The following is a 22,789-nucleotide window of genomic DNA, read 5'->3' on the forward strand; positions in this document are numbered from 1 at the left end:
GATAAGAATGCTCTTGTATCAGACTTGAAAAGACAAATAAGAAAATGAGCATTATGTATTAGAACGATCAGGGACTACGTTGCTGGAGAAGCGATTTTCAAGTCCAGATTGTCATCTTAGTAAGTGTGAGCTAGGTCACTTGCTAACCCCTTTGAATCTCAATATTTTTTGTGACAACATGGCATTCAACAAGATCATAACAAGTATTAAATGGAATAGTAGGTGTGCATTTGTTATGTAGACAGCTGTACATGTATTAGATTTTCATTGACTGCCTGACTTGCTCAATACTTGTTAAATGAATGATGACCTCTGATATTTATCTGCTCTTATAGATCTGTCAGTCTTTATAAACCTGTTTATTTTGGCATTTGAACTACCAAGATTTCTGGACTTAACTTTTCTGTATTTTTGGTTGCATTGGCTTTATATTAAATAACAAATTACTAAATTGTTAAGCTATGAGTATATCATGTAATTAAATTATCTTAATGGTAATATTTATTTTTTTCTTTAAATTCGACCTTTCCAATCATCTTGATTTCTCTTTTTCTGTGTGTGTGTTTTTTTTTAGCAAGTTCTCAACTATATACGAAGGATATAAAAACACTTAAAACATGATAGAAACTAAACATAAATGTATAGCAACAAGATAAGGCTAATATTTGGTTAAGTTCTTATTCAAGAATTATTTTTATACAGCATACTAAATTGCACTTACCTTCTAAGATTTTTTTTTTATTTCAAAATATTCAAAATTGACTTGCAGGCTTGTCTTAAAAGCTTGAAACTTGAAAGTGATGTTCTTAGGCTTTTATAGACCTCTCTTTCTGATTATATGACCCCAGGAAGGGCCTTATACTCCAGTCTCCCTTTTTCTTTTCTATCTTATGTTGTAAGGCCCTATTCCAATCTGTAATATTAGACTGGAGTTCAGATGTGGTGCACATAAACTGTAGAGCTTAAAAATGATGAAAACATGATAGTGAACTTTAGGCTTTCAGAGGGCAAAGGCAATGTCAAATATTTTTAAGACTGAATTTCCAAACCCTATTATAAATATCACCCAGGAAAGCTTACATTGAATTAATGAGTGGTATGTGCAGCATCTTCCAGAAGATGATTTCACGAAGATTATCTCATACAATTATGTGTTTCTTTCTTGCTAGTTCAGAAAGCAACCTGGTTATTCAATGACTTCTTACCATTCCTTCAACACAAAATCTTTGAGCCACTTCAAGGTTCTTACACTAGATATAACCCACAACTAGAATGTTCCTCACTTACAGACTTTTATACTGTTTGTTCCCTCAGTTTGTTCAGGGCTTCCTTTACAGTCTTGCTAATGGTCATCCCTTGATCTCTCTACTTACCCTTGTCCCTTATTACCAGTTTTTGTTGGCTTTTCCTAATGTATCTGACTTTTATCTTTTGCCATTATCAAAGCCAATGCATTTATTTGTACACCTGTACATTGCCTGTGACCCTCACTAGAATATAAGATCTGTGTACCTAAGGGTCTTACCATATAGATCATTGCTATTTTCTCAAAACCTAGAATGTTACCTGGAAAATATTAGGTATTCACTAAAAAGTTGGTAACAAATTCCTGACATTTGTGTTTTATTTATCTTCCAGGAAGCATGCAACCTATTTCATACTAGAGTTTCAATACTGTATCTCACCAACCCATAATAGGGTCAAAGTCATAGGCTACACATTCAAATTTTGAGTTCCTGTGTTTGAGTCTCAGCTTTGTTTTTGATTCTAGATTCTTGCTAATGCACAACCCGGGAGGCAGCAGGCGATGGCTTAAGTAGTTGGGTCCCTGTCACTCACGTGGGAGACCCAGACTGAAAGCCCGGCCCAACCTTGCCTTTTGCACACATTTGGTCAGTGAACTTGGGGATGGAGATCTCTCTCTCTCTGTCTCTTTGAATTTCAAATAAATATACATTTAAAAAAATATTTACATTTACCATAAAAATACCAAATTTACCATTGTTCTAATCCAGGAACTATTAGTCCTTGAGACAACTTTCTAAGGTGGCTATTTTTGTCTCCATTTTTAATGAATTAGGAAACAGAATCCAAAAGGTTAGGTAATTTTTGCAGCATCAGTCAGTGAATAAATGGCAAACCTGGCACTCAAGCCCTATTTATTTTGATTCAAAACATTATGCTCTCTATCACTGTGTTATGTTCTGTTTAATGTGAAAGTCTTTAGAATGATCATGAATGGAAACATACCACATCGAGTTTTTATCCTACACTCCAATAGTGAAATTTTACACTGTCTGCCTAAAAATAAACATTAAATTCTGTGCTTTATTCAAAAACGCTCTTGTATTGAGAACCTACTTTTTGATCCCTAAAACTCTGAAGCCCTCAGGTCAGTCTCCCTATACCTAGGGATCTGTAACTTTCCTTCTACTGTTATTCTTTTATTCAGAAGCTTTTGCTATCAAATCTTACCACCTGAGCAAATCTTATCTGTCCCATAACTCCCTATTTGGGATCATATAACTTAATTTTATTAGAATATGTTTTACTCATGCTGGATATAAAAATGAGTTGACTTGTAGCCAAAGTTGTTAATTTTTTATTGACAAAACTAAGTAATAAATATTTAAATAAAGAATTGTACCCCAGCATAAGAAATCAAGGAGAAGTGTCACACACACACACAAAAGTTGCATGCGACAAGTTAAATAGGGGAGTAATTCAGTCAGGACTACTGCACTAGGGGGATAAGACCTAACTCATGTCTGCTGAAACAAAAGGGAGAGTGTTGAGCTCTGGGGTGAGCTAGTGAGAAAGTACTGGATTAAGGTAGAAGGGAGGTTGGCCAATGTGATTAGACTATCTGGGCTTTCTAATGAGGGCTTATTGAAGTTAGGCTCCTACTTCCCCTCAGTGACTGGGAGAGAGGAGCCCTATATTTCTTGATGATTACATTTCAAAGGGACCCATCTAGGTCCTTGAGAAAAGTCTTCCTGTGTTGTAAAACTGGCTAGAGGCTGGGAGATTTATATCTTAAAGGGATTGGGAAAGCATTTATAATTGCAAGTTTTCTAAAGTAAATGTTCTAAGAAAACGGAGCTCAAAGGGCTGTAGTCTCTAAAGTTTGGTCAAGCTTTAGGGAATGCTCAGACCATTTTGTTCAGCATAAATACGTGGTCATTAATGTATACCAAGTCTTTTTATTCATACAGTTAATTAATAATTGTGCCTTTAGCTAATATTGATTAATAGTTTTGGAAAATTTCTTTTTTTAGTCTGCTTTACAGTGTGAAAATCACTGTAGCTTGTCAGGTGAACTAACTGTTCTTCAACAATGTGAAAGTCCCTTCTCTCCATTCCAAATGTTCTTATCCTGTGAGCTTTTTTGGGGACAGTTCTTTCACTTTCTTAACTAGCCGGAAGGGACAACACCAGAGTGAGACTTCAGACCTTCTCAGTGACAGGTCTGTGGATGGAAATGATATTTCAGAAAGCTCGAATTTACATACTTCAAAGAACAGCATCTGCTATGGTATTCAGTAACTGTATTCCTGTATGCTTTGATTATAGAAACTTTAGCAAGAAAACCTTATTTAAATCTCCTGATGGAATTCATTCATTCAAAAAATATGTATTGAGCAAGTTATTTTCTATATGCCATGCATAATTATACATCTAAGCCCTAGGGATTCCTCAATGAACAAAATGCCTGCCTTACTGGATTTTATATTCCAGGTTGGGTTTGGGAAGGCGGGTCTTCAAAAATTCATGGAAAATGCATATTATGAGACATGCATTGATTTTGAAATACTTTGCCCCAAAATAATTTTTTATTTTAATTCAGTTTTATTTGGACATTTTTAAACTACCTTCATAAGGTGTATAAGAAACTAATGAATGCTAAGAGAAGAAAAACGGAACTGAGAGGGAAACTGAGATGGGTGGGCAGGAACAGATTATAGTATGACAGAGTTTGCAGGGTAGGTTTCATTGAGAAGGTGGCTTTAGGCCGGCGCCACTGCTCAATAGGCTAATCCTCTGCCTGCGGCGCTGGCACACCGGGTTCTAGTCCCAGTCAGGGCGCCGGATTCTGTCCTGGTTGCTCCTCTTCCAGTCCAGTTCTCTGCTGTGGCCCGGGAGTGCAGTGGAGGATGGCCCAAATCCTTGAGCCCTGCACCCAAATCCCAGGAGAAGCACCTGGCTCCTGCCTTTGGATCAATGCAGTGCGCTGGCCGCAGCGGCCACTGGAGGGTGAACCAACGGAAAAGGAAGACCTTTCTCTCTGTCTGTCTCTCTCACTGTCCACTCTGCCTGTCCAAAAAAAAAAAAAAAAAAAAAAAAAAAAAAGGTGGATTTAGGCAAAAACTTAAAAAGGGTGAGGAAGTTACTAATGCAGACATGTGAGGGGGCAGTGTTTTGAGCACAGAGAATAGCAGTGCCATGTCCCAGCATGGAATGATGCCAACTACTCTTGCCCAGGGGAGAAAGGGTTGGGGAGAGTAATAAAGTTAGCAAAGGGGTCAGTGAGTCCTATGCTTTAAAAGGATTTCATAGACGTTGGGAAGCAAAAGTCAAAGCTAGGGAAGCTGTTAACTAGTTTTTGAGGATGATTATCTTTTAAAGCAATCACATACTTACAAAAGCAAATGCCGTTTTGCACGTGGATCACTTCTCCAATTATATGTTTTGTTAGTTCTGGTTTTGGTATAATGTATTTGGATATGTTCTTATTCATATGATATTCAAGAAATTGGATATCCACAAACAAAAGATGAATTTGGACCTTTCTCTTATGCCATACATAAAATTGAACTGAAATAGATTAAGAACATAAATGTATGATCTTCTAGGGAAAACATCTAGGAGAAAAAATCAGGAAAAAATCTTTGGCATTGATCTTGGCAGTGAAGTTTTGGGTACCACACCAAAAGCTCAGGTAACAACAGGAAAAATAAAGAAATGAGACTGTATTAAACTAGTAAGCTGCACAGTAGGGGAAACCACAAAACCAAAAGGCAGTCTTCAGGTGGGAAGAAAATATTTGCAAACCAAATACTTGATAAAGAGCTTATATCCAAAATATATTTGGAACTCACACAACTGAATAGGCAAGAACAAATAGCTTCACTTAAAAGTGGACACAGGACCTGAATAGATATTTCTCCAAGAAAGACATAAAAATGAGCAATAATTGTATGTCAAGATGCTTAATATAACTAATTATCAAGAACACTAGCCACCAGAGAAATGCAAAACAAAACCATGATGAGGTTTCACCTCACCCCAGTTAGAATGGCTCTCATACAGAAATCAACAAACAATAAATGCTGGTGAGGACGTGGGGAAAAAGGTACCTTACTCTGTTGTTGGTGGGGATGTAAACTAGTACAGCCATTGTGGAAGACAGTCTGGAGATAGTTCAGAAAGCTGAAAAATAGATATACCATATGACTCAGCAATCTCACTCCTGGGAATTTAACCAAAGGAGGTGAAATCAGCATGTAAAAGAGTGATCTGTACCTCCAGGTTTATGCAGTTGAATTCACAATAGCTCAGATACGGATCCATCAACTGATGATTGGATAGAAATTGTACCTTTTGCAACAAAATGGATGCAATTGGAAACCAGTATACTTAGTGAAATAAGCCAATCCCCAAAAGACAAATACCATATGCTTTCCCTTATCTGTGGTAACTAATAGAGTACCAAAAATGTAATATATTTGAATGAAATTGACATTTTGAAATTCTATGTTTACAGCCTTTGTCTCTACTGTTGAGAAGTAGTGTTTTTTTTTTTTTATTTCTTACTATTTGTTGAACTCTTTAGTTAGTATAGGGTTAATCTTATGGGTATAAGGTAAACTGAAAGTAGATCATTGTAAAAAGCAAGAAAGGGAGTGAGGGTAGGGTGGGAAATATCACTATGTTCCTAAATCTGAATATATATGAATTACATGTAATTTGTTTACCTTAAATAAAAAAAAATTAAAGTTACCTTATACTTCCACCCAAGAAATCCCCAGATACCTGATTTCAACCAGTATGGATGCTGGAGGACCTCACATGAATGACATCACACAGTATATGCTCTGTGTCTTCCTTCCTGTACAACATAACAATTTTGAGATTCACCCATATTCTTGTGTTTAATTGTACTTTTCTTGCCTACTTACAGTGGATGAGACTTCTAATATAAACTTTGTTATACAGTGAGTGTCCTTGGATTACCTCTTAGGAAAAAATATTCTCAACATTAATTATGATATGGCTGTAAATATTTTAATGACACCTAATAAATTGAATAAGTTGGTATTTAATAAAATGAGGAGAGCTTCCACCCACTGTTTCACTTATCTGTTAAACACTTAAGTGTTTTGTTCTATATCTATTAAAATAATTTTATGCTGTTTTGTTTTTTTTCTGTTACTTGTGTCAAATTACATTATTGAATAATCTCATTTCTACCTGACTATATATCCTATAGGATAATTATTTGACAAGGCTATGTTCCCTACTATGTATGAATAAGGTTAACGCGCATCCTTTTTAAATTTTTAATGAAATTGCTAGTGTAGCCATTTGGCTTTGGGTTTTTTTGTGAACAAAAATTTTGATAATACATTCACTATCTCTGATAGATATAGACCTAATTCTATTTCAAGGTATTTGGCTATTTCATCTAAAATAAAAAATTTTTCAATGTAAAATTTCTCAAAGTATTTCATTATTATTTATGTACTAACTGTAGGATCTGTAGTAATATCATTTCTTTGATTTGTGTTGCTAGTTGGTGTATCCTTGCATTCTTTTTTGGTTAATTATCCCTTCTAGGAGATTAAGACTTTTATTAATCTTTTAAAAATTAATGATTGCCTTCATGAATTGCTTAATTTTTTACTTTTTCAATTTAATTACTTCACTCTATCATCATTATTTTCATCTTCAATTAAGTTTGGCTTAATTTTACTGTACCCTTCCTTTACTTTTTAAGGTAGAACATTTGCTCACTGATTTCCAAACTTACTTTCTAACATGGACTATAACAATGATAAATATATTTTCAAAGACAGGATTAGCTGCATTTATCCTTTAATTTTGACAGGATGTGATTTTATTATCATTTATTTAAAATATTTTAAAATTCATTGTGATAGCTCCTTCAGCCTATGGATTATCTAGATATCTATTATTTAAGTTTAATATGCTTCTTGGTTTTCTAAATATATTATTGTTATCAATTTCTAGTTAATTCTGTTGGAGTAAGACAAAATACCCTATAAGATTTCCATCCTTTTGAAATTCATATAGACTTGTTTAAGCATCTAGAGTATGATATATCTGGTCTAATATTCCAGGTGCACTTAAAACCTTGTGCTATCAATTCTTCGGTATAGTTTCCTATAAAAATTTATAAAAGCAGATTGCTTGGTAATGTTGTTCAGATAATCTATATCTTATTGATTTTTGTATTTATCCTGCCTATAGGGGAGTGTTAAATTCTTCTGGGTATGATTGTGAGTTCACCTATTGTTCTTTTTAATCCTGTCAGATTTTCTTCATTTAATTTGACCCCAGTTATGAGAAGCACCCATGTTTTTGTTGTTATGATGTCTTGCTTTCTAATTATTTTCTTATTATATGATATTCCCATATTTCTAATGATACTCTTTTTTCCTGAATTGTACATTTTGTATTAATATAGTTCCCCAAGCTTTTGTGTTATGCAGCATGTGTTTTTCCATTTTTACTTTTAACTTAGTTTTTTCCTGTTCTTGCAACTCAGATTCGTGGTCAACGGTTGTGAGAAGCCTCACACTGACTTCTGCCCTCTTCCGGCCATCCTGTGCTGCCTCATTTTGATCGGTGCTCCTCCCTGCTGATCTGGACATTTTGTCTGCTTCTGTGTGTGATTCCTGCTTCCTTGGCTTCTCAGGATGTGAGGCTCCATTCTCTGCCACAGTGGGGATAACTGTCCTCAAGCAGAGAGCAGAAAGAATACAGAGCTCATCTAAGAAGTCCCTTTCTCTAAGGAACCATAGCTTTATATAGACTGTTGCCAAAATCTAAAGTCACCTCATAATAGCACATTTTTACTGTTGTTTGTGGTAGGAAGACTAGACCAGTTCTCTTACAGAACAAAGTTAAGGATTTTAAGAACAGCACATTTTAACCTTGCTTTAGGGCACTTTGATAATATACTGAAAGCTCTGACTGTTTTCTCAGTATTGATGATTAAATTATCTGGATTGTCTACAGACAACATTTTGATCTCATATCAGAGGGGGAAACAAGATTGGAAGGAATTCTTTTTCAGCAACTTAAATACTATGCAATTTGGTGGATATAATTTCCTAAGACTCTCATTGTCTCATTTTCCTAATTACTGAAAATGTATATTATCAAATTTACATAAAGTCATTGTTGTCAGATATTTATACTGTCAGATGTTTATATTTGTTTTCTTTTTATTTTACTTCATTAATCTTAAATTCTTAGGGTAAAATCTTGGTGTTATCTTTAATATTTTTTATGTATATAAGGGGAGCGAATTTCCTGTATTTCATATATACAGTTTTAAAAACATAATGCTACTTCTAACCTCACCTTTCTTCCCTCCCCTGCTCTCACCCTCGGAGACAGACTGAGGTATCTCTTCTATTCTGTGATTCACATGCCAAAGCCCTCAATAGCAAAGGGTGGGCCAGACTGAGGCCAGGAGCCCAGAACTCAATCCAGGTCTCCATGTGAGTGGAGCCTTCTGCTTCCTGTGGTACACATTAGCAGGAAGTAAGAATCAGAAGCAGAACTTGGTCTTGAATCCTGGCACTCTGATCTGGGATACAGACATCCCACCAGCATCTTAACCACTGTGCCAAATGCCTTTCCCTCAATAATCACTTTGTTACCACAAATTATCTGCGTCACCTTCCTTTAAGTTTGTCTATATTGAATATTTACAACTAAACTTTATTATAGCTTCTTTACCAAATCTAGGAATCCCTTCTACTCAGTTTATGAGTTTATTATATTTAATCATTAAAACAATGTTTTCATTTTACTTCTGCTATGCTATTTTATTTTAAATTTTGTGTTTGTGTAAGGATTTTTTTCTTTTCTTTGTTTTAATTTTTATTTAATGAATATAAATTTCCAAAGTACAGATTATGGATTACAATGGCTCTCCCCCCCTGATAATTTCCCTCCCACCCACAACCCTCCCCTTTCCCGCTCCCTCTCCCCTTCCATTCACATCAAGATTCATTTTCAATTCTATTTATATACAGAAGATCAGTTTAGTATATATTAAGTAAAGATTTCAACAGTTTGCCCCCACATAGCAACACAAAGTGAAAAAATACTGTTGAAGAACTAGTTATAGCATTAAATAACAGTGTACAACACATTAAAGACAGAGATCCTCCATGATATTTTTAAAAAATTGATTAATTTTCTATGCAATTTCCAATTTAACACCAGGTTTTTTTTTTTTTCATTTACAATTATCTTTATATACAGAAGATCGATTCAGTATATACTACGATTCAGTATATACTAAGTATCGATTTCATCAGTTTGCACCCACACAGAAACACAAAGTGTAAACATACTGTTTTAGTACTAGTTATAGCATCACTTTACATTGGACAACACATAAGGACAGATCCCACATGAGACGTAAGTACACAGTGACTCCTGTTGTTCATTTAACAATTTGACACTCTTGTTTATGTTGTCAGTAATCTCCCTAGGCTCTAGTCATGAGTTGCCAAGGCCATGGAAGCCTTTAGGGTTCACCGACTTTGAACTTATTCCGATAGGGTCATAGTCAAAGTGGAAATTCTCTGCTCCCTTCAGAGAAAGGTACCTCCTTCTTTGATGGCCCCATTCTTTCCACTGGGATCTCACTCGCAGAGATCTTTCATTTAGGTTTTCTATTTTTTTTTTCCAGAGTGTCTTGGCTTTCCATGCTTACAATACTCTCATGGGCTCTTCAGCCAGATCTGAATGCCTTAAGGGCTGAATCTGAGGCCAGAGTGTTGTTTAGGACATCTGCCATTCTATGAGTCTGTTGTGTATCCCGTTTCCCATGTTTTTTTTTTTCCCTTTTTGATTCTATCAGTTAGTATTAGCAGACACTAGTCTTGTTTGTGTGATCCCTTTGACTCTTAGACCTATCAGTGTGATCAATTGTGAACTGAAATTGATCACTTGGACTAGTGAGATGGCATTGGTACATGCCACCTTGATGGGATTGTATTGGAATCCCCTGGTACTTTTCCAACTCCACCATTTGGGGCAAGTCCAATTGAGCATGTCCCAAATTGTACATCTCCTCCCTCTCTTCTTCCCACTCTCATATTTAACAGGGGTCACTTTGCAGTTAAAATTTAAACACCTAAGAATAATTGTGTGTTAATTACAGAGTTCAACCACTAGTACAAGAATAACAACAACAACAAAAAATACTAAAAAGGATAAAGTATTACATTGTACATCTAGAGTCAGGACAAGAGCTGATCAGGTCATTGTTTCTTGTAGTGTCCATTTCACTTCAACAGGTTTCCCCTTTGGTGCTCAGTTAGTTGTCACCAACCAGGGAAAACATATGATATTTGTCCCTTTGGGACTGGCTTAATTCACTCAGCATGATGTTTTCCAGATTCCTCCATCTTGTTGCAAATGACTGAGTTTTATTTTTTTTTTGACCGCTGTATAGTATTCTATGGAGTACATGTCCCATAATTTCTTTATCCAGTCTACTGTTGATGGGCATTTGGGTTGGTTCCAGGTCTTAGCTATTGTGGATTGAGCTGCAATAAACATTAATGTGCAGATGGCTTTTTTGTTTGCCAATTTAATTTCCTTTGGGTAAATTCCAAGGAGTGGGATGGCTGGGTTGTATGGTAGGGTTATATTCAGGTTTCTGAGGAATCTCCAAACTGACTTCCATAGTGGCGTAACCAGTTTGCATTCCCACCAACAGTGGGTTAGTGTCCCTTTTTCCCCACATCCTCTCCAGCATCTGTTGTTGGTAGATTTCTGAATGTGAGCCATTCTCACCGGGGTGAGGTGAAACCTCATTGTGGTTTTGACTTGCATTTCTCTGATGGCTAGTGATCTTGAACATTTTTTCATGTGTCTGTTGGCCATTTGGATTTCCTCTTTGGAAAAATGTCTATTGAGGTCCTTGGCCCATCTCTTAAGGGGTTGTTTGTTTTGATGTTGTGGATTTTCTTGATTTCTTTGTAGATTCTGGTTATCAACCCTTTATCTGTAGTATAGTTTGCAAATAATTTTTCCCATTCTGTCGGATGCCTCTTCACTTTCCTACTGTTTCTTTTGAAGTACAGAAACTTCTCAATTTGATGCAATGCCAAATGTTAATTTTAGTTTTGACTGCCTGTGCTTCTGGGGTCTTTTCCAAGAAGTCTTCGCCTGTACCTATATCTTGCAGGATTTCTCCAATGCTCTCTAATAATTTGATGGTTTTGGGTTGCAGATTTAAGTCTTTAATCCATGTTGAGTGAATTTTTGTGTAAGGTGAAAGGTAGGGGTCTTGCTTCATACTTCTGCACGTGGAAATCCAATTTTCCTAGCACCATTTATTGAATAGACTATCCTTATTCCAGGGATTGGTTCTGGATCTTTGATCAAATATAAGTTGGCTGTAGATGTTTGGGTTGATTTCTGGTGTTTCTATTCTGTTCCATTCGTCTGTCTGTTTCTACCAGTACCATGCTGTTTTGATAACAGCTGCTCTGTAGTATGTCCTGAAATCTGGTATTGTGATGCCTCCGGCTTTGTTTTTGTTGTACAAGTTTGCTTTGGCTATTTGAGGTCTCCTGTGTCTCCATATGAATTTCAGCATCATTTTTCCAGATTTGAGAAGAATGTCTTCGGTATTTTGATTGGTATTGCTTTGAATGTATAAATTGGATTTTTTCTTCAAATACATCATCTATGTTTAGTTGTTTTGGGGAAATTAGGAAAAGGCGTACGTCCATTTTTAGTTCCACTTATACTTATTTTGATAAACCTAAATATTAATGTTCAACTTTCTATTGCTCAGTCTATCACCAACAGAAATAAGGCAGTATCTAATGAAAATCTGCTGTCAACTACAGATACATTAACACAGTTACAGTCACTTTTACATGCCCCTTTTCTCTGTTTCCCAAGTTTTGTTAATTTGCTCTGAAGTCTTTTTTTCCCCAATCCTTTTTAGCAAACATCGTTATTATAATTTGTTACAAGGCTGCTTCAGTGATAGCCTTAGGTCCAAGTTTAAAGATATTCAGCCATTCTGCCTCTCCTTTCACAGCTTACCTCCTGGCTGGTTAATTTATACCCCCCAAGGTAAAATGAGAACTCAGTCTATTCTGGGCAATGTGCCAGGCTATAGGGGTTCAGCAGTGGGTAGAGAGCAACTGACTACCCCACCTGACAGCAGTTCTCAGGGCAGTAACTAGAACTTCCAAATGAGGAAGGAAAAGTTGCTTCCCTTTTTTGTGTGAAAAATTTTATTTCATTGGTTTACTTTTCATTGGGATCTCATTTGACAGTAGAAACCTCCTTGGGCACTTCAATTTCATTATTTTATTTGTGTTTCTAGGCATGCACACTTGGCATTTTACATTTCTATTCCATTTAACTCTCATGGCTTCAAGAGTGGCACTCAACAGTTTACCTCAGAGTAAAGAATTTCCCCTGTCTCATCTGCTTCATTCTCCCTCACATATTTGCTTTGAACATTTGGATTTGTGCTTGTTCAATGGTGTGTGGGTTTGAAATGGCAGGGGAAATAATTGGACAATGCAACCCACTCAAAGTTTAAAAGCTTAATTATGTTTCTAATGTTCTATCAGTTGTCAGAAGCCCATTTTGTTGAATCCGAGGCAGTTAACAGGAAGGTCCTGTTTCTTGAAATGTATCCCGGGAATGTATTGTCTCAACTCATTTCCTTACAGTTCTCCTTCCAGTCACACGTCATTACCATTGCCTTTTCAAGTTATCCTGTGAGAAGGGATTCCATGAGACAGAGATTCCAAGAAAAATGAGCATCTGCACTTCCATGAGAGAGGAACAAGGAAGGCAGAGGTCTTTGCTTCATTTCTAGGTCTGCTGTCTCCCATCTTCAGTGATGGGTCATAACATCATCTTACTAATTTGTTCCTTTGTGAAAAGAAGAGAGGGAAAATGTTACAGCAGTTGCCTTTAAATCACCCTCAGAAAAATTAGAAGGAGAGCATGATCTGGGTAAGCCCACTTTGCAAAGACATCTGGAAGGAAGTGCCACCCAACCTGCCTTGAACAGAATGTGTTTTTTGTATATATTCCCATTAAACAATTGTATCAAGATGACTGTATAGGAGTCAGGAGCTTCATCCAGGTCTCCCACATCCATGCCAGGGGCCCAAGGATTTGTGCCATCTTCCCTTGCTTCCCCAGCACATTAGCAGGGAGTGAGGCTGTGTGCTGGCACTGCAGGTGGCAGCTTAAACCCTGTGCCATAGTGCTGGCCCCAGTTTTAGGATATTTCTTTTAAAATTACTTTTTGTGTATAGTGTGGAATAGGATCAAGAATTGTTTTTTTCTGAGCTGATATTTAAGTGATCTGCCCTTTACATTAAATTACTTGGTCAATTTTATTAATTTTGTTTTTAAAAGAAATGTCACATAAGAAAGAGCAAAGAGCAAGCTATTAGAAGCTGATCCAAGTATGACATTTTACCAACTATAGAAATGTTACCTGCTTCCAGTGGTAAGTTATATGACAAGAGGGAAATCACTCAAATTACTGTACATGTTTTTTAATGAAGAAATAATATTCATTAATCAGATTATTTGGGTCTATAATACATTATTGCAATTGCAATAGTTTTATAGTAACACTGAAACAAGTAGCATAAGATTTACAAGATGCTTAGTTTTTGCAAAATTATTTTAGCTATTTTGAGTCCTTTACTTAATTATTTTTGAAATTTCAGTTTTAGATATTGTGTGTTTTTTACCCAAAGCTCATTCCCTGTCCCCAGTGCTGAATCAAAGACAAGGTTTGTGGGTAAAGGAAAGAGAAAGCTGAATCTGTCCAGAGAGGACAACAGCAGATCAGCAATCTCAGGAACCACTTCCTGCTTAGCAAGAGAGCTTGAGTTTTATGTTGAAGCTGCTGAAAATGCAAGAGGAATAGAACACCATCGGGGTAGCTTTGATCAAGGTCAAAGCCAGTCAGCCAGGTGCTGAGCTGGCCACAGCACCACCGCTCAGTCTTTGAGAAGGTCTGCAGGCAAACACATGAACCCTGTGTTTGATTGGCTTGCTCTGCTCTGGCTGCCTGGAAGGGAAGTCCAGCTAAGAATTAAAGCATTCCCATGGCACGGGTGAAAGAGAATGCCAGCAACCCAGCCTTGAAACACAACATAACATTGTGCTTTGCAACAACAGTCTGAAAAACATCATTTGGCTATAATTAGTGAGACTAAAGCTGTGCACGGTGGGAATCTGGTGCCTTGCATTTGATTACAGCAAGAACCAACTCCTGTAATGTTGATATCACCCTGTATCCAGTTACCTTCTGACTACTTAGTTCTCAGGATGAAAATTATTACTCTGTGCTCAATGCAATTCTATCAAAAATTTTGGTTAAATTGGCATTTAACTAATTTCTTATTTATTGTAAGGATGCCATAATATTATAGCTTATTCCTGGGATGTATATGATTTACATTCTCTATCTTATAAAACTTGCTTTCCTTGGAGTTTATTACTTGCTTACATTTCTACTTGCTAAATCTTAGGTTTCTCTCCAATTCTTCCCAAACTCTATACCAACAATTCAAATATTTTTTGCAATATGTTCAAATATAGTTTTAGTAGTTCACCACTTAGTAATATTTTCTCTCCAAACCTGATACACAGCTATCAACTCAGAATTTTGTATCCCTCTAACTCTTGGAATATCTTCCTCTATTTCTGTGTTCTCAGTTCCCTGTCTTTTATATCTTCATTTAGATTAGTATGGGCCACATCTTCCAATGACTGAGTGAGAATTGCTACATAGAAGAAAAATTCTTTAAAAATTATTGCTTGCTTTGTATCTGAAAGAGGGTCGGGGTGGGGGAGAGAGCTTCCATCTACTGATTCATTCCCAAAATGCCTGCAACAGCTAGAGCTGGGCTAGGCAGAAGCAGGGAGCTGGGAACCAGGTCAAGTCTCCCACGTGTACAGCTGGGATTCAGCTGCTTGAGTCACCTGCTCACCTCCAGGATGTACATAAGCAGAAAGCTAGACTGGAAGCGGAAGAGAAGAGACCAGGACTTGAACCAGGCTGATATAGGATGCAGGCATCTCAAATAGTGCCTGAACTGCTACATCGGATGCCACTTGCAGAAGCTAAATTTTGGAAGAATTGTGTGCTTCAGTGTTGTTATCTATTTTTCACAACTGGCCATATGAGTGCATGTAAAATTATAGGTTAAAATTCATTTCCTTCCTCAGAATTCTTAAAGTATTGCTTCATTTTTTCCTAGAACCATGCTAGTTGAAAAGTCTGATTTAGTTTTGAATGCAGATACTTTTTCTCCTTTTAGCTTCAATCTCTTTTTGTTTTGTTCTGTTCATACACCCATTCAAATGTTTTAAGTTGTTCTCATTCCCATTCATCTGCAATTTCATGAATTTCTGGTGTCCCCATGTTATTGTTGTGCTTTAGTGGACTTTCAATTTAGATAGTCACGCTCTTCAGTTTGTGGATACTTTGTGAAATTTCAAAGGTAATTATATGCTTTGGTTCCTTAGTTTTGTTCTTTTGGAAAAGCCATGACTCAGGAATTACTTGGCCAGGTTTTCTAAATTTTCTCATCTTTACTTTCCTGTATTTTTGTATCTTGTAATTTTATCTTAGAATCTTGATGCTGCGTCAAATTTATCCTCTGATTCTTTTCGATGTTTATTTTTATCAGAGCTCATTTTTTTTTTCAGAATTCTCTTTTGTATGCATGCTGATTTTTTCTTTATATATTAGATATCCTGGTAATAATAATTTGAGTTTCAGTCTTTTTGGTGGAGAAGGGGGAGAAAGCTTTTTTCAGCTTCCTATGTCATTTTAAATTCCACGGGATTTTTTTTTCTACGTGGTCTTTTTCTTTGTAATTCTGTCTTTAATACTAAGAAGTTTCCTTGTCTGCTGATGCTTGATGACCTGGCTGCATTTGTAATGTAAACGATATGTAGGAAACCATACATGGATGGAGCTTGTTGTGGCAGCTTTCAAAGAAGAGTGATTTGTTGAAATACACTTCATATTGGGACACCCAAACGTTAATATCTTTAAATATTTTTATTTTAGACAAGTCTTAAAGGAAATCTAACAACCTGTCTAAGGTTGATTGCCAACAATCATTTAGCACATTGGGGGAAGAGTGTGAGCTGAAAAATGGGGTGTGTCTCACTTTTTATACATAGGCTTTTGAATAACCCATGGGGATTCACTACTGCCTCTACACCCTCAGCCAAGCAAAGTGATCCCATGCCCGAGGTCCCCTCGATGCTCATGGAGAGTAATTTCTATGTCTTCTGCCTTGATGGATATAAGGATGGCGACGCAGGGAAGTTGTTTTGCTGGGTGTGAAGGACAGACAGTTTAGACGGGAAGGAGCACAAGAAAAATTCAAGCAAGAACAATTGATATTGTTGAAAATGAAGTGTACTTAAAATGCTTGATTCTGAAATTTCTATTGGCAACCTATTAGTAATTGTGTCTATATGGTTTTCTCACATTTTTACATAAAAGAAATATAGAATTTATATCTGTGATATTTAAAACTCTGCTATCACATGGACAAATATTGGAATACTCACCGGATGATTTCTACAGTGAATCTGCTTAGTTTTTGCATGTAGAATTCTAATGTATCTGCCAGTAGGGGGAGAAATTTGAGAAAATCTTCAGAAGATCAATTTCATTTCCCTCAGTAGCTTATCATTTTTCTTCTGTTTTTTTTTTTTCCACATAGGCTATTTAGGTGAATATTAAAACTGTGAATAGAAATATTTTGTACCCATGATGCTACAGATTGGCATCAAAAGATGAGAGCTACTGCCAAGTCTATCGCTAATCAAGTTTCATAATTTACAACCTGCGCAAACTGGGGGCTGAGAACCACAGCAGTTGTGCTGAATATTTCTGGGAAGTTACCATCATCCCAGCACCAATTATTAAAACCTCTTGCACACATTAAAGCTATAAAGATTAAAAATAAAGCACACTTGTCATTAAATATGGATGACTTCATGTAATATGCATTATATACAAAAACAATGTCCTGCCACTCGAGCTTTATCACCGCCCTACGGAAAATCCACAAACCCAGAGTCCCACATCAAAGCTCACTCTGGCAAAGCCAAGGAACAACTTCCTCATGCAAAATAAACACAGATGTTTCACACTCAGGCAACTGGCTGAGAGCTAAGAGGAGATGGTGCATCGGGGGATGCGGAGCTCTGTGAAAGACAATGCTCCTCACACACTCCACGCTCCCCTGTGTAGAGGCTGCCGAGATTGTGGAAAAGGACGGATTCTGCTGCTTTAAACATTGTATTTCCTGCCTTGATAGCAGGGACCACGTTGAACTTGTTATTTCTGCATGTGTGCAAAAGCGCAGGAAGACTCAAGATGCAATGCATCTATTTTTAAGCTTTGGGGATGAACTAGACGTCACAGGCATCTTAAGCACTGTCTTTGCTGTCAGTGATTTATTGATTTCTGTCTGTGAGGTATAATATTAATAACCACATTAATTATAAGAAGATCTGAGGAAGGAAAAGTTTCTAGCCTCTTTCATTAGCTGACAGAAATACTGGGTGGTTCCACTGGCCAGACACCTATAATTGACTTCTCTTGGCTGCTTTCATTCTCAGCTGATTGAGATAGAGTATCTTTGCTGAACAAACATTCCTGGGACCGGGATACAATGTTCCCCCAATGAAAATGAAGTTGTAACAAGTAAAGAACACATGTTTGATATTTTTGATATGTTCCTATGTTTCACTAATAGCTACATGCTGTTAAAAATATCCACTCAAAATAGAATTTTGCCCCTTTCCTCATACTGTCCTATGATTCAAAAGGATAGGATAGGGTAGTAGTGGAAGGAGAATAAGATTCAGGTGTCCTTGTGTTTTAGGAATTACACGATGTTTCTGGCAGCCTGTGCCTTCAAATAGTTTGAATCTGAAATATGTTTGAATCCCTTAGAGGTGAGGGGCGTTAGGAGGCCAACAAGCCCTTCTTACATTCTGGCAGCAATATCGCCTTGGTTCTAAAGGGGAATGGATCCTGGCATGGACACTCCAATCAGTCAGAAAGATCTGTGCGAAGCACTATAGGATCCCAGGCATCTCTTGAGAAGACCAAGAGTCCCCTCTGTCCTTTTCTACCCTCCGATGTCTAAGGACTCATACTTTGGGTGCAACAGGCAGATGTCCTTAGACTCTGCCATGCTTTCCCACCATGCTACATGGATCTGTGCTCTCTTCTGCACTCTTTGTTACACTGCCCTCTATACTTTTCCTAAAGGGCTCCTCTATCGAAATCCTGAGCACGCACCACAAATAGACAAGTATTTGTTGCCCTAGCATTACATGCATGAACTACTAGACTAATATATACATTGTGAAACACACTAAAAATGCTACAAACAGATGAGGAAAAGACAAATTTAAAGTAAAATTTCATCTCTTATTATTTGATGTAAAGTCTGTGCATTATAATTTTATTTTGGGATCATTCTAAAAATAAAAGGTTGAAAGCAATGTAATCAATGTGATGAAAGATGTCAACAAACACCATTTCTGAGAAAATCTTATAATATAGAACTTCAAGGATCTGATTCTTAAGTACAATTTGTTTCCTTATTTGGTTATAATAATTGCAATAGTTCAAAAATAAATTTTAGAAATGTATTGAGGGGTTGGTGCTGTGGCACAGTAGGTTAAGTCACAGCCTGAAGCACCAGTATCCCATATAGGTGCTGGTTTGAGTCCTGGCTGTTCCTCTTCCAATCCAGCTCCCTGCTAGTGTGCCTGGGAAAGCAGCAGAAGATGGCCCAGGTGTTTGGGCCCCTGTACCCAGGTGGGAGACCCAGAAGAATCTCCTGGCTTCTGGCTTTGGCCTGGCCCAGGCCCCAGTCTTGTGGCTATTTGGGGAGTGAACCAGAGGATGGAATACCTTTCTCTCTCTATCTCTCCTTCTCTCTCTGTAACTGCCTTTTAAACAAACAAATCTTTAAAAAGAAAGAAAGAAAGAAAGAAAGAAAGAAAGAAAGAAAGAAAGAAAGAAAGAAAGAAAGAAAATGAGCCAAGTGGGAAGACATTTTTGGCTGTGATTACTGAATTGTGAAATTTATTTAAAAATCTAACCTCTCATTTAAGTGAAACTATATTTCTTGAAAAATGCAGGCCACTCTCTAGTCATAATTCAATAAAAAGAGAAACTAAAAATTAAATGGCAGGGGTGGGCATTTGGTATAACAGTTAAGACACCACTTGGGATGCTCCCACTCCACATTAGAGTGCCTGGTTCAAGTCTCTGCTCTGTTCCCCATTCCGATTTCCTGCCAATGCACACCCCAGTATGCAGCCTGGACTGACTTCTGAGATCCCAGCTTTAGCCTGCCCAGACCTGGCTGCTGTAAACATTTGGAAGTTGCTCAGCAGATGGCGGATCTCTGTCTCTCTTTTTAGATGATCATATTTTGAAAATTGTCTCTGATAAAAGAGATCTCGTTGAGTAAAATGTGCTCATAGCTGTATTCTAGAATTCTCCTCTTACTCCCTGTTAAGCCTATTCCAAACAAGCTTGTGCCCGGCCATATCATTGAAATTCTTGTCATCACCACCGCACCTTCATGTTGCTAAATCTAGTGTTCAGTTCATTGCATTGCATCTGACCTCTTGGAATGATCTGATACAGTGAATTACGTCTATCTCCTGGAAACAGCTTTGTGTGACTTCTAAGACCCACGTTTTTCTGGCCTTCCCCCTACTTCAGTGTTCATTCCTTCCTGGCTTTCACTGCTAAATGCTTACTTATTTCCACTTCCACTTTCTGTTAAAATGTCCTCGGTCCACTTGGTTTCACTGCCTCATTTTGCCTCCTGGCTTTAAATACCATTCAGGCTCACACCCTGTTCTACCCGGCCTCGTGTATGTGCGTGCATGTGCCCATGTACAAACACACACTCTTACCTTCCTTCATTTGCTATCTGCTCCATTTCCACCCTGCTAGTTGCTTGGATAAACAGCATTGGTGTTGCCCCCAACTCCTGCCTTTATTTAATACCCCATGCCCAAATTTTCAGAAAATTTCGTTCTACTTTCAAATTATCCCCAGAAACACTATTTTTACTGCTACCATCCTAGCTCAAGCCATCATCATCTCTATTTTATTTCCATTCTAATGGAGATTATGTACAAAATACTGGCATAATTGTGTGAAATTATTTTCAATCATTAAATATTACCTTGGAAGGAACAAAGCTTGTATTGTATATCCTAATGCTAACTATGATAATATAAGAAAAGTCATAACTAACTGTAATATGTTATATGAATATTTTAATTCATTAATCCAATCCAATTTATTGAGTACATTTTAAGGACCAGATGGGATTCTAACTAAATGCTGGAGAAACAGAAGAACAAAAACTCCCTGTGTTTATTATTTAGTTCAACCTTCTCACTGTACACAAGAGGCAAGTTTATGTCCACCCAAAACAATAAACTGGCTCAAATTCTAACTTCAGTAATTTTAAAGGTTGGACCAGAGACTGGGCCACATGTCTCCTAGTACAGTGTTCCCTCTCTATGCTATTCGGGTTTCTCCTTCACTATAGCTTTGAAGTTGCAATATATGGGTATTTGCATTTTATATAAAAACCCACACATAAGGAACACTGAATCATATGAAAAGAAGTATTGGCTTCTGATCTTTGTAATGTCCCCTAAAGCCATAAGCAGTATAGGTTTTTTTTTTTTTTTTAAAAAAAGATTTATTTACTTATTTGAAAGAGTTACACAGAGAGAGAAGGAGAGGTAGAGAGAGAGAGAGAGGGAGATCCTCCATCTGCTGGTTCGCTCACCAATTGGCTGCAATGGCCGAAGCCAGGAGCCATGAGCCAGGAGCTTCTTCTGGGTCTCCCACATGGGTGCAAGGGTCCAAGGACTTGGGCCATCTTCTACTGCTTTCCCAGGCCACAGCAGAGAGGGGATCGGAAGAGGAGCAGCTGAGATTAGAACCGGCGCCCATATGGGATGCTGGCACTTCAGGCCAGGGCATTAACCCACTGCGCCACAGTGCTGGCCCTTGATTTTTTTTTTTTTTTTGAGTTGCTGATGTAGGATGTGTATTAATCCTTTGTCTAATAATTAGCCTGCAAATATTTTCTCTCATTCTGTCAGCTGTCTTTTCACTCTATGGATTATTTCCTGTGCAGTACAGAAGTTTCTGAGTTTGATTCAATCTCATTTATCTGGTTTTGCTTTTGTTGCCTGTGTTTCCGGCTCTTATACAAGAAGTCATCACCTACAGCAATGTTCAAGTGTTTCTCCTACATTTTCTTCTAGCAGTTTCATAGTTTCCAGTCTTCCATTTAGAGCTTTGACCCATTTTTAGTTGATTTTGCCTGTGGTAAGAGGTAGGGATCTACTTTCATTCTTTTACAGCTGTATGTCCAGTTTCGCCAGCAGCATTTATTGAGAAGACTATCCTTTCACCAGTGTATGCCCTTGGCACCTTTGCCAAAAATCAGCTGGCTGTGGGTCCATGGATTAAATTCTGGGCTGTCTGCTCAGTTACACTGAGCTATCTGCCAATTGTTATGTCATGCCTGTTTAGAACTAGTTTGTTTCTGTTTTAAGTGTTCACTGTATGCTAGGCCTGACTGTAAGATTTCATGGCTATAATGTTAAGCCTTTATGGTAAGCTGGGGATGCAGACAAACAGAAAATCCACTCTGGGTGTACAGTCAGGTGGAGGAAAGAAGGGAGGTTATAGGAGTGCCATTTAGATGACACAATGACGTTTTTTGTTTTAAGCTGTTATTTTATTACTCTATTATGCATACATGGATAATAGCATGCAATATAATACAACACAAATATAATTACTTTTTAGAAATGTATTATTACTGTTAGATGCTGTGGAATTTTTTTCATTATGCTAATATCTAACACTTTTTTAAAATTAAGGAAATGCTTGAGTTCATGTTATTTAATCTTCTAACTAATTTGCTGGGTTATAATTATACTTGCCATTTGGACATAAGAAAACCAAGTTTTTTTTTTTTTAACAGGCAGAGTGAGAGAGAGAGACAGAGAGAAAGGTCTTCCTTTTCTGTTAGTTCACCCTCCAATGGCTGCTGTGGCCAGTGCGCTGTGGCTGGCCCACTGTGCTGATCCGAAGGCAGGAGCCAGGTGCTTATCCTGATCTCCCATGTGGGTGCAAGGCCCAAGGACCTGGGCCATCCTCCACTGCACTCCCAGGCCACAGCAGAGAGCTGGACTGGAAGAGGAGCAACCTGGACAGAATCTGGCGCCCTGACCGGGACTAGAACCCAGTGTGCTGGCGCTGCAGGTGGAGGATTAGCCTAGTGAGCTGTGGTGCCAGCCACCAAGTTTTAAATTAAGTCATTTGACCAAGTAAATGATAGATTTAGATTTCTAGTTTTTTGATGCCAAGGCAGGTGCTCCTGTTGTTGCCTATTGGAACAGTCATGTTTTATAA

The sequence above is a fragment of the Lepus europaeus genome, chromosome 8 (assembly GCF_033115175.1).
Source record: "Lepus europaeus isolate LE1 chromosome 8, mLepTim1.pri, whole genome shotgun sequence".
Lineage (NCBI taxonomy): Eukaryota > Metazoa > Chordata > Mammalia > Lagomorpha > Leporidae > Lepus > Lepus europaeus.